The 11,565-nt window shown below is 55.2% G+C and overlaps 1 long non-coding RNA gene across 1 annotated transcript; it reads left to right on the top strand.

Moving 5' to 3' along the window:
- Positions 1 to 9,850: 9,850 nt before the first annotated feature.
- LOC131401688 (uncharacterized) lies at positions 9,851 to 10,862 on the top strand. Its single transcript, XR_009217841.1, has 3 exons — positions 9,851 to 9,905; positions 10,042 to 10,163; positions 10,801 to 10,862. It is a non-coding gene; the product is annotated as an uncharacterized LOC131401688 (long non-coding RNA).
- The last annotated feature ends 703 nt before the right edge of the window (positions 10,863 to 11,565 follow it).

Genomic DNA, 11,565 nt, shown 5'->3' with positions numbered 1-11,565 from the left:
ATTTAGTATCACCTATTTCACAGAGAGGGAAATGGAGTCTCAGGAAGGTGAAGAGAGTCACTCCAATCACAGGACTGCTCAGTAGTGGAGCTGGGATCCCATTGCCAGCTGTTCGACTACCCAATGCCATGCTTACCCCGAAGACTTACTGAACCCCTAGGAGTCAGTCACCCCGGCCCAGACACTCACTCACCCCTGACCTTGATGATGGCGGGTTCTTCTTGGCCTTGAGTATTCTGCTGGCCAACTAGGTCTGGGGGTCCAGCTGGCAGGACAGGTTGTAGCTCCAGGACAGAGAGGCACCTGTGAACCTAAGAGAAACCACACCTCACATGTCCACCCACTGCCTGCCCAGCAGCTGGAGTCTGGGTGTCCCACAGGTCGCCATGCAATAAGGCCTGGGGCTGAGTGGGGGGCCACGGAGACAGGATCTCTGGACTGGCCAACAGGGAGAGTCCACCCCTGCCCTCACCCAACTCCTGCCCGGCCTCAACTATCATTCTCGTTGAGCAGCTCCATGTCCTGGAACCAGGCCCCAAATCGCTCCTCGGGCTCTACGTTGTAATTCTTTGTGGCCACCTGGAGCAGCAGGATCTCCCTCATGACTGGGTATCCCTGGGACCAGAAGGAAGGAGAGGCTGCAGTTAAGGACTGGGTGAGGGATGCTGCATGGGCCTTGTCGGGTGTCAGGGGTGGGGCGGGGACCAGTCCTGGGAATCCTCCTTCCCTCCAGTTCCTACCAGGTTTTACCTGTTCTCAGAATGGGAATAAGCAGCGCCTCCTCCAGGACTTTTTCCTTGATGCCATCCTCCCCTCAACCCACCTGTCAACTGGATGTGTCTCCCACTTCTCTGTTATCAAACTCTTCCACTCAATGTAAGATACAGGGGGTGGAGCCAGGGACTGTTCTGCCCAGAGGGTCTCTGAATTCCTCCTCCTTCCCCTCCCCTGAACGGGGTGTGGCAGCTGTTCACTTCAGTCCTCTTCTCAGGTTGATCTCATTCCCCTGGAAGGTACAGAGCCAGAGTCCATCAGACAGAGCTCCCTAGACTGACTAGCCCCCTAGGCCCACCCCTTCTCAAGTTGCACTACTGCCAGGTCCCCAGAGGGGGCCGGGCATGCAGAGAAAACAGGACTTGTACCTAGGCCTGGCTCTGGGCTCCAGAGAAGGAGGACATGGGGGAGAGGCTAAGGGACCTGGCAGCACAACCCTCTCTGATGACAGACTTGGAGGCTGAGGCCTCAGGCAGAGGGGACTGCTCAGCCACTTATGTGCTGCCTGACTTGGAGGGGCCCGAATCCTCTCTCCCATCACGGGCAGCATGGGAGGGAGAGGCTGAGTCCAGCTCAGATAAAACTTCACGCAGCTGTGCCATCAGGCAGCTCTGAGCTTCCCCAGCCTGGGGAATCGGAATGGGTGTCTCAGGTGGAAACTCTGTTCTCTCATCCCTAAGATGTGCCTGATGCCCCAGCTCCTAGAGGCGGCTGTGAGGCTCTCAGGAGAGATGTGCCAAGTGCTGAGAGCTCAGAGCTCAGTTCAGGGGCTCCCACATCCCAAAGCTCAGGATCCTGGTCCTCAATGCCTGGTCCTCAGGTGCACCCACCTCGAGATTATCACCCATCAGCAGGTGCAGCAACAGCAGGTGACCAAGGAAAGTGACAATATAGGGGATGACACTCTGTGACATCAGAGTGTGGGTGGGATGAGCCCTTGCTCTCAAGTCAGCCCCCTGCAGACACTCCCCTGTAAAGTCCTCACCCTCAGCCTCCTTACGCACCCCAGGGTTCCCACGGGGAGCAGCCTAGGACTCTTAGCAGCCTCCCCTCAATTTCTCCTCCCTTCACACCATAAGAACACCACACTCCTCCTCCTCACCTCCCAGGGCTGGCTTCTGGCAAATCACAGGGTATGCAGTCCCTGGCCGTCCCCACAACAATCATCCTGCACCAGTTCTCCCAGGCCCTCCTCCTGGTCACTTCTACTGGGGGATTCAGGCACTGTGGCAGCAAGAGGAAGGGCCGTCCTCTCTTGATTTGAGGCCTCCAGCTGGGAGGGGAGAGCCCCTCCCCCACAGGCACACTCACCTGCTGCTGCTGCTTCTCCAGCACTCTATGGGGACTGATCTGCGGGGGGGCAAACGTCGAGGGCCCCTCCTGCCAGGGTAGAGGAGAGTGTCAACGGGCCATACTCCCCTCACCCCATTTCTCTCCAGCACCACTGGCCTCCGAACCTGGACATCTGACTCGAGTCAACTGGTACCAATGCCAATACATCCTCCAAGGTTTTGTGATTCTAGAACAAGCCCAGCTCCAACTTGCACTCTGGGTGTGAGCTTGGGCTTTCGGTCTGGCCTTCCTGAGCCTCTTTTCTCATTTGGAAAGTGTGAGAACTCCAGCTACCTCACAAGTACTCCTGAGGACTCAGTGTCACATGACTGTCATCATTGTGCTCGCCCTCACCCCTCCAGGTGGAGCAGGCAGAAATCTCCCACAGTCCTTTCCTCACCCTTAACTCATCATCACCGTGGGAGGCCTGCACCACACAATCACCATCCCTCCCTTCCCTGATGAGGAGACAGAGGCCCAAACAGGGGCAGTGAGTTGCTCAGGGGCCCAAAGAGGAGAGGCCGCTTGCTCCTCCCAGCCAGATGCCCTGTTCCCACATCCTCACCTAACCCTCAGCCCCACCACTGACAACAGTCCTGTCCTCTGAGCTCTCACAGCTTGGTCCTGGGCCGAGCAGTGGAGAGGACGGGGTGTCTTGGGAGTCTGGTTGCATGGCTCCTGCCTGCCCCAGTCTCGTGGAGTGTCTGGCCCCCAGGCTGGGCCAGAGGCCATGCCAAAGCCTTCTCCTCACCAAGGAACCCCTCAGGACATTCCCCTGCCCTGAACTCTTTCTTTATCCACTCAGGAATTGAACCCCCAATGTGCCACATCTGATCCACAGGGAAGGTGGTGACAGGACGCTTTGCTTCCTCATTTACGTGAAGCTCCAAACGTCCTTTCAGCAGGATCCACTAAGAATCCATGAGTTGCCTAGATGCTTCTCATAAGCCCCTGGGGGCATATGTCATTGCCAATCAGGCACTCAGATGAGACTCTTGTGGTTGACTCGAGTGACTGCTCTAGGCGTCCGGGGGGGTCCCCAAAAGCACACACATCTGTCTCTGGTCCAGCCGTTCAGGCCCAAGGATGAGCAGCCTGTTTGTCCACCTGGACCATGGGAATCCTCTGCCATGCATGTCCCTGGGACAGGCTGGGTGCCCTCCCCTTGGAGACATGGTGAAGACAGAAGGAGCAGCAGGGGCCTGGCTTCCTGAGGACAGGTTTAGGCTGAGGGCTAAACCCACCGCAACAGCTTGGAAGAAGCTACATCCAGCAGGATGGACGTGCATGGAAGCCAGAGACCTGCTGATGGCACCAGCTCAGCAACTCCTCCTGGAACAGCACAACCAACAACACTGTGTCCCACGACCAGGGCCTCCTGCCCAAAAATGGCACCCTGCTGCCCGTTAGCTGAACAGATCCCTCTGCTTGTTAACCTGGACAAGATAGACTGGAATGTTTCAGAGAAATTTCAAGTGAGAAACTATCAAAAGCACAGCCTGCCCAGTACCCCTGCCGCCTCCCCCCTCCTCTCTTTCCAGACCCACAGCCTCCACTCTATCTTGGTCATCAGTTCTCTGCTTAAGGACTCATCTTGGCTATAGACCTCCTTAAGTTTTTCAGAGCTTTACCCGAGGGGAGAGGAAAGAGGGAAGGATAAATTTAGGGATAATGTGAGGGGTCTGAGTGCAAATCCCTTTTCTTTGACAACCCAAGAGATTCAACCTGCCTGAAGGAGTGTTCTCACTGGGCTCCTCTGAGCGCTAAGGTCTCATGGGACTGGGAGGGGACTCTCCTGTTGGTCACTGGGGTCTCCACTTCCCAGCTCTACAGAGCAGCTCTGTTTTGAGCACTATGAGTTTCAACAGGCCATAGAGTTCTCTTGTTATAAACACTTGAAAATCTCCAATGTGGCTCAACCTAATAGCTGACATTTAGGGAAACCGAGTCCTGAAGCAGAACATGTTCACTAAGGACACCAGGAGACTTAGAGACCAACTGCCCACTCCCAGGCCCTGTCCCCAGCATTTGCTGCCTCCCAGGAGTTCTCGGCTGACTGAGGCGCCAATGGCAGACATACAGGAGATCCCCCATCCATCCTGGTCCTCCTATGGAGAGAGGCCTACCTCTCTTCCCCGCGTGTGTTCTTCAGGTGGCTTGTGGAGGTTTTCTGCAGAGCAGAGATGAAAGTGCGAGGCGAGGAGAAGTTCTTCCAGATCTCGCACTCCTGGGGAAGGGAAGAGAATGAAGTGTGAGGTTGGGCACTGGAGCCCCGCTTGCTCTCGCTTCAGTCCCCTTCTATTTACATCTCCCCTCCTGGATGAGACAGATGCTCAGGGAGCCCCAGAAGGACATTTAGGACCCAGAAAGTAAGACTCACAAGGAGGAGTTTAGCTCAACCCAGGGAAGGAGCCAGGTAGGAAGTGAGCATCCTCCTACTGGGACCTGGAGTCAAAGTCAGCGGGGCCCCTGGCAGGAAGGGCCTAGGGACCTGCAGGAGCTTAGACCACACACTTCAATCCTGGGAGCTGATAAAGGTGGAGAGGCAATTCCAAAGTCTCCAGAGAGGGGCTCTACTGGGCCTCCCACGGCACACCTGGGCCACCTGGACCCAGAGCTCTACCACCCTCGCCCTGTCCTGGGCTGTCATGCTCGCGTCCCCGAGGCAGGTGGTGATGACGAAGCTGGCCACCCTTCTGAACTGGTCGATGGTGGCCTGGATGGTGGGTGTCTAGTGCTCACTGCCAGGCTTATTCTTCTTGTGCCAGGTGGATCCCAGGCACTGAGAGGGCACCACCTTCCAGAAGAGCTCCTGGGGGACAGTGGAAGTGTCATCCAGCCCTGCCACAGGCCACCTCTGTGTCCACAGCCATTAAAGTCCCACACAGTTGTCACAGTTTAGAGCTGGAGCTCAGGAAGCTCAGCATGTGGCCTGAGCCTTGTGAGAGTCCCTGGGTTTTCTTCTCTGTCCACCGAGGGTACACAACACAGGATGACCCAGGACCCACTCCCGGCAGGGAAGGTAGAGGGGCATTTGCACCCAGCCCGTCCTGGCTAACTCCAAGCTCCAGACGGTGGCTCAACTCTGCTCATGCCAAGGGGGTATCTGCCACCACCCTGATCTCCGTTCTGGTCTCACTCCCCATTCTGATGCACATTCCCCCATGGCAGCTACAACCACTGGTCTTGTCTGTCTCCCTTGTAGTGAAGCACACATCAAGTGTCAAGTCCTGAGGCTGTTGAGCCTCCTGAGGAGACGGCTCGGCCACCGTAGACCTGGCTGCACACAGTGAGTTCCCCTCCACCACTGATGGGCCAGGACCTGTCAAGCTTTCCATCTCTTCAACCTCATGGAGCTGGCACAGCCACTCTGTGGAGCAGGTCCTGTTAGTGTCCAACTCTACGGTCTGCAGGTGGACAGCAAAGGCTTGGCGGTTCCGGAAGTTGCCCAGGGCATATGGTTGGTAAGGGGTGGAGCTGGGATTTGGGCCCAGATCATGGGAGTCTGGATCAGGTCTGGGGCAAGGATGGAAGAGGCAAGGCCTGCTCCACCCCACACTGAGATCCCAGCTGTTCACCACATCCATCACGGTCAACTGCTCCACCACCAGCTTAGGAGAGAAGGCAGTGAGGTTGGGCTTCTTCTCACGCTCCTTAACAGCCACAGGTGGAGATGGACTTCCCACTAGAAATGATGGTGCAAGTGACTCCAGCTCAGCAGCTCTCACTCCTACTGGAGCCGTTGTTGGCCCTTGCTCCAGCTCCAACACTGCTGATGGAGGGGACGCTGGCGTCAGCTCTAGTAGTGGTGATGTGAACGGAACTGGAGCCAGCTCTACCTCCACCACTGCCCACTGCTCTGCTTCTGCCACTGGCTGGAGCTCTGCAGCTAGCGCTACAGTGGGATAAAGAGAAAGATTCACCCACATAGCTGACTTTCCATGTGTCCTTCTAAACACAGGAAAGATCCCACTTCCCTTCCAGGAATATCCAGCCTGCAGTGCCCCTTACTCTCTGCCTCTGCCTCAGTGGCCTCCAGAAGCTCACACTGGGCAAGGGTAAGAGCGTCATGGCAGCTCAGCTCCGAAACAGGCAAGGTTACCTGCGTGTACATCCCCTTTAGCTTGAAAAAGGGACAGCCCCAGTCTGGTCACTCCCTAGTTCTGGACCAACCTGGTCATCTCAAGGTCCTGAGTGTGGAGACCCTCTGCTCCTGTTCTCATCTCAGAGCAGCACTGGGTGGTGTTTGTGGCCTCAGGCACCTTCCCCTTGCCTAGTGAGTTGGTGAAATTGAAACCACTGGGCAGCTCCTTGATGACCTTCTTACTGGAGTTCTGCAAAGACTGCTCTGGAGCTGGACCTGAAGGAATCAGAGGTTGCCTGCACACTGCCACTGAGGTCATCCTCCAAGAGAAAGTCTGCTCCTCAGTTCAGGCACAGAGGGACATCCCTGCAAAGAACTGTGGTCAGGCAGGAAAAGAGATGAAACCTCTATGGCTCAATAACATAAGAGTAGAGGAGATCACCTTCCCATGCTGCCAGCCATGACCTGGGCTATGAACATGACAGGCCCACCATGCTTCCGACACCTAACAACCAGCTCCTGCCCAGGAATGGCCTGCCCCTAATACCCTGCCTTCTCTCCACACAAACACACACAGACACACACACAAGATGAGGGACAGGGGTGTGGGGCTGATCAGGTGGGATCACAGTTGTGTCCTGGCCTACACTAGCCTTTCCTGGGTTGCCCCGTGTTACCCTTCACTGTCTCCTGCCAGACGCCCAGATGCGTCGGGGATGAGGACTGAGCCAACGTCGGCAACGACCAAAAAGTTTCTCTTTCTGGGTTTTTTGTGCCTAGATCCTCCAAAAGTTGGGATACAACAACAAAATATTTTTTCCTGTTGACTGCCTCCAGTCAAGTGAGCTGGATGGGGGACTGTGGGTGCCTGGTTACCAGAGTTCTAAGATCTTCTGAGGTCTATGACCAAGGAAGTGAGGTCTTTTTTCAAGATTCCTTTACCTAGGCCCCTTCCCTCTATCAGACTTGTCCAGAGCTGCCCCCTGTGCCCTGGCTGCTAACCCTCCTCCCCTATGTCATCTCCTGAACTGTACACAAGGAGCCTACACAGCCCTAGCCACAGCTCCCTGGAAACCTAAGTCGGGTCGTAGCTTTGAGGAGACAGAGATGAATGCAGACTTCCTTTTTCTTACCAGTTCTTCATCCTGAGAATGTCCCTGTACCTCTCAGATCTTCCCCAGTCTCTAAACCTGCACCATGGGGATCAGGCTAGAATCTACTTCTTAGGGATGTCACCCGGTGTATATGACATAATATCTATTACCCCTGTGGGCTGGTGTCACATGTACCTAAGGCACAATCTTAGAGATGGAAGAATAACAAGAAGGGGTGACAGGTAGCACAGAACACCACTCAAAACAAGCCTGGGTTCTAGCAATGTGATATTGGAACAGTCGCTTCCAACTTGGCCTCATTTTCAGGTCAGCATCATGAGGGGGTTGAAACTAGTGGAAATTTACATACTGCCATCCTGCAGCATAAAACCATTCAATTGTTTCCTGTTTAATGGAGAATGAGACCCAAGTGTCTCTTCTTGTCCTATGAGGTGGGCAGCCTCCACAGTGGTACCCAGTAAGCCCCACCCATGGTATAGCCATCCCAGTGGAACCACTAAGTAGTTAGTAACTGGCTTCTTAACATAATAACAGCAAAAGTGATGGGATGTCTTGTCTAAATTTTAACTAAAAAAGTCTCCCACTTCATCTTACTCCCTCTTTCATGTTCCATCTCTCTCTCTCTCACTCTGTCGATTCCCTGTAATTGAGGAATCAAATACCAGTGTTTTAGGGCTGCCCAATGTGGACGCCTAGAGAAGAGAGAAGCACGAGATCGCCCAGGACAACAGACAGAAAGAAACTCAGGCTCTCAGTCCAAACTGTACCCTAAAAGCTGAGAGTGAACTTCGGGGCCAGTCCTCCCCCAGTTGAGCCTCAGTTGCAGGCCACACAGGGTGGTGATGAGGTAAGAGGGAGGAAACGAATGTGGGAGCTTTCTGCCTGCTCCACCTGGAAGGGTGAGGGCGAGAACAATGTCATGTGACACTGAGTCCTCAGGAGAACCTGTGAGGTAGCTGGAGTTCTCACACATTCCAGATGAGGAAACAGGCTCAGGGAGTCCTGGCCCAAAGCCCAAGCTCACACCCAGTGTGAGAGTTGGAGCTGGGCTTGTTCTAGAATCATAACATCTTGGAGGATGGAGTGCTATTGGTACCAGTTGCCTGGAGTCAGATGTCCAGGGTCAGAGGCCAGTGGTGCTGGAGAGAAATGGGGTGAGGGGACTATGGCCTTACTGACACTCTCCTCGACCCTGGCAGGAGGGGCCCTCCACGTTTGCCGCCCCACCGCAGATCAGCCCCCATAGAGTTCAGGAGAAGCAGCAGCAGCAGGTGAGTGTTCCTGTAGGGGAGGGGCTCTGCCTTCCCAGATGCAGGCCTCAAATCAAGAGAGAACAGCCCTTCCTCTTGCTGCCACAGTGCCTGAATCGCCCAGTAGAAGTGACCAGGAGGAGGGCCTAGAAGAGCTGGTGCAGGATGGGTTGTTGTGGGGAGGGCCAGGGACCGCATACCCTGTGATTTGTCAGAAGCCGGCCCTGAGAGGTGAGGAGGAGGAGTGTGGTGTTCTTGGGGTGTGAAGGGCGGAGGAATTGAGGGGAGGCTGCTAAGGGTCCTAGGCTGCTCCCCGTGGGAACCCTGGGGTGGGCCAGGAGGCTGAGGGTGAGGACTTTTCAGGGGAGTGTTTGCAGGGGCCCAACTTGAGAGCAAGGACTCATCCCATCCACACTCTGATGTCACAGAGTGTCATCCCCTATATTGTCACTTTCCTTGGTCACCTGCTGATGCTGCACCTGCTGATGGGTGATAATATCGAGGTGGGTGCACCTGAGGACCAGGCAGGGCGGATCATGAGCCTTGGGCTGCGGTAGCCCCCGAAGTGATCTCTGAACTCTCAGCACTTGGCACATCTCTCATGAGAGCCTCGCAGCCGCCCCTTGGAGCTGGGACATCAGGCACATCTTAGGGATGAGAGAACAGAGGTTCCACCTGAGACACCCATTCCGATTCCCCAGGCTGGGGAAGCTCAGAGCTGCCTGACGGCACAGCTGCATGAGGTTTTATCTGAGCTGGACTCAGCCTCTCCCTCCCATGCTGCCCATGGAGGGAGAGAGGATTTGGGCCCCTCCAAGTCAGGCAGCACATAAGTGGCTGAGCAGTCCCCTCTGCCTGAGGCCTCAGCCTCCAAGTCTGTCATCAGAGAGGGTTGTGCTGCCAGGTCCCTTAGCCTCTCCCCCATGTCCTCCTTCTCTGGAGCCCAGAGCCAGGCCTAGGTCCAAGTCCTGTTTTCTCTGCATGCCCGGCCCCCTCTGGGGACCTGGCAGTAGTGCAACTTGAGAAGGGGTGGGCCTAGGGGGCTAGTCAGTCTAGGGAGCTCTGTCTGATGGACTCTGGCTCTGTGCCTTCCAGGGGAATGAGATCAACCTGAGAAGAGGACTGAAGTGAACAGCTGCCACACCCCGTTCAGGGGAGGGGAAGGAGGAGGAATTCAGAGACCCTCTGGGCAGAACAGTCCCTGGCTCCACCCCCTGTATCTTACATTGAGTGGAAGAGTTTGATAACAGAGAAGTGGGAGACCCATCCAATTGGCGGTGGGTTGAGGGGATGGTGGCATCAAGGAAAATATCCTGGAGGAGAGGCTGATTATTCCCATTCTGAGAACAGGTAGAGCCTGGATTGAACTGGAGGGAAGGACAGTTCCCAGGACAGGTCCCCTGCCCCACTCCTAACCCCCCACAATGTGCATGCAGCATCCCCCACTCAGTCCCTATCTGCAGCCTCTCTTTCCCTCTGGTCCCAGGAATACCCAGTCATGAGGGAGATCCTGCTGCTCCAGGTGGCCACAAAGAATTACAACGTAGAGCCCGAGGAGCGATTTGGGGCCTGGTTCCAGGACATGGAGCTGCTCAACGAGAATGATAGGTGAGGCTGGGCAGGAGTTGGGTGAGGGCAGGGGTGGACTCTCCCTGTTGGCCAGTCCACAGAGCCTGTCTCTGTGGCCCCCCACTCAGCCCCAAGCCTTATTGCATGGCGCCCTCTGGGACACCCAGACTCCAGCTGCTGGGCAGGCAGTGGGGGGACACCTGAGGTGTGGCTCCTCTTAAGCTCACAGGTGCCTCTCTGTCCTGGAGCTACAACCTGTCCTGCCAGCTGGACACCCAGACCTAGTTGGCCAGCAAAATACTTAAGGCCAAGAAGAACCCGCCATCATCAAGGTCAGGGGTGAGTGAGTGTCTGTGCTGTGGTGACTGACTCCTATTGGTTCAGTAAAACTTCGGGTTAAACGTGCCCTTAGGGAGTCGGACAAATGGCCCTGGGATCCCAGCTCCACTAATGAGCAGTCCTGTGACTGGGGTGACTCTCTTCAACTTCCTGAGACTCCGTTTCCTCCTCTGTGAAATAGGTGATACTAAATGATCGCTCGCGTGGCATTGACAAATGGGGTACTGGTGGCTGACAGCACTGAGCACAGAATCTGGAGCACTCAGTGCAGGGGGGACAGGGTGGGTGCCATGATTCTAAGGGAGGACCCCCAGGATAACCCGACACTTCTACTCAGTCGCCAGGCCCCAACACCAACTCCCGTACCAGTGGCCTATCACAGCCCCATCCTCAGCAGCGGGGACATAGCTGGGAGGCTTGGGCTGCACTGGGCCAGCTCCTACCTCCTGACGGGAAGGGGAGAATTGTAAGCTGATCTCCGAGGTCCCCTTAAACCCAAGAGAGAGGGGACGACCCCACCCCAGCTCCCTGATGTCTACACCCCAGGACCAATTCACACATTGTGGAGGGATAGTAGTTATTTGTTGTAAACAATAAATGCCATATTTGAATATTATATTAAAGTCCTGTTCCCTTACAGCCTGGGAGTTGTGGTGTGGTTCTCTCGCTTTCTGTAGGCATGTAAGTGAGACACTGAATCTCACATTTCTCCTTGAATCACGAACTCTTCTGGGTCATCAGCTTATTGTATGTGGGAGAAGAGAGAAGGGCCAGCCCTTCGCTGGCTAGTGGGAACAGACCGAAGTCCCCCTAATTCCGAAGACCAGTTCATTTCAGTATCATTCAGCTCCTCCAGGAGCAGACATGGCCCCCCGCCAGTTCTCTTGGGATTTTAAGGTTGAAGGTACTTTCACAGGCAGAACAACAACCACTGAAATGTGGGTGTCTTTAAAACAGCACTACCCAGGACCATGTCGTGCCACAGGCAGGGGCTGCCTTTCTACATTCTTGAGGAACAGGGAACGTTTTCTGCTTCTCTTTTTGAGATTTCTTTTGACTAAATTTTAGGAACTTGTAGTTTTTTGGTTCAATCTCTGGAATT

Source organism: Diceros bicornis (genome assembly GCF_020826845.1).
Source record: "Diceros bicornis minor isolate mBicDic1 chromosome 13 unlocalized genomic scaffold, mDicBic1.mat.cur SUPER_13_unloc_1, whole genome shotgun sequence".
NCBI classification, from domain to species: domain Eukaryota; kingdom Metazoa; phylum Chordata; class Mammalia; order Perissodactyla; family Rhinocerotidae; genus Diceros; species Diceros bicornis.
The sequence above is the reverse complement of the archived record's forward strand: the minus strand, read 5'-3'. Positions and strand labels throughout refer to the sequence as shown.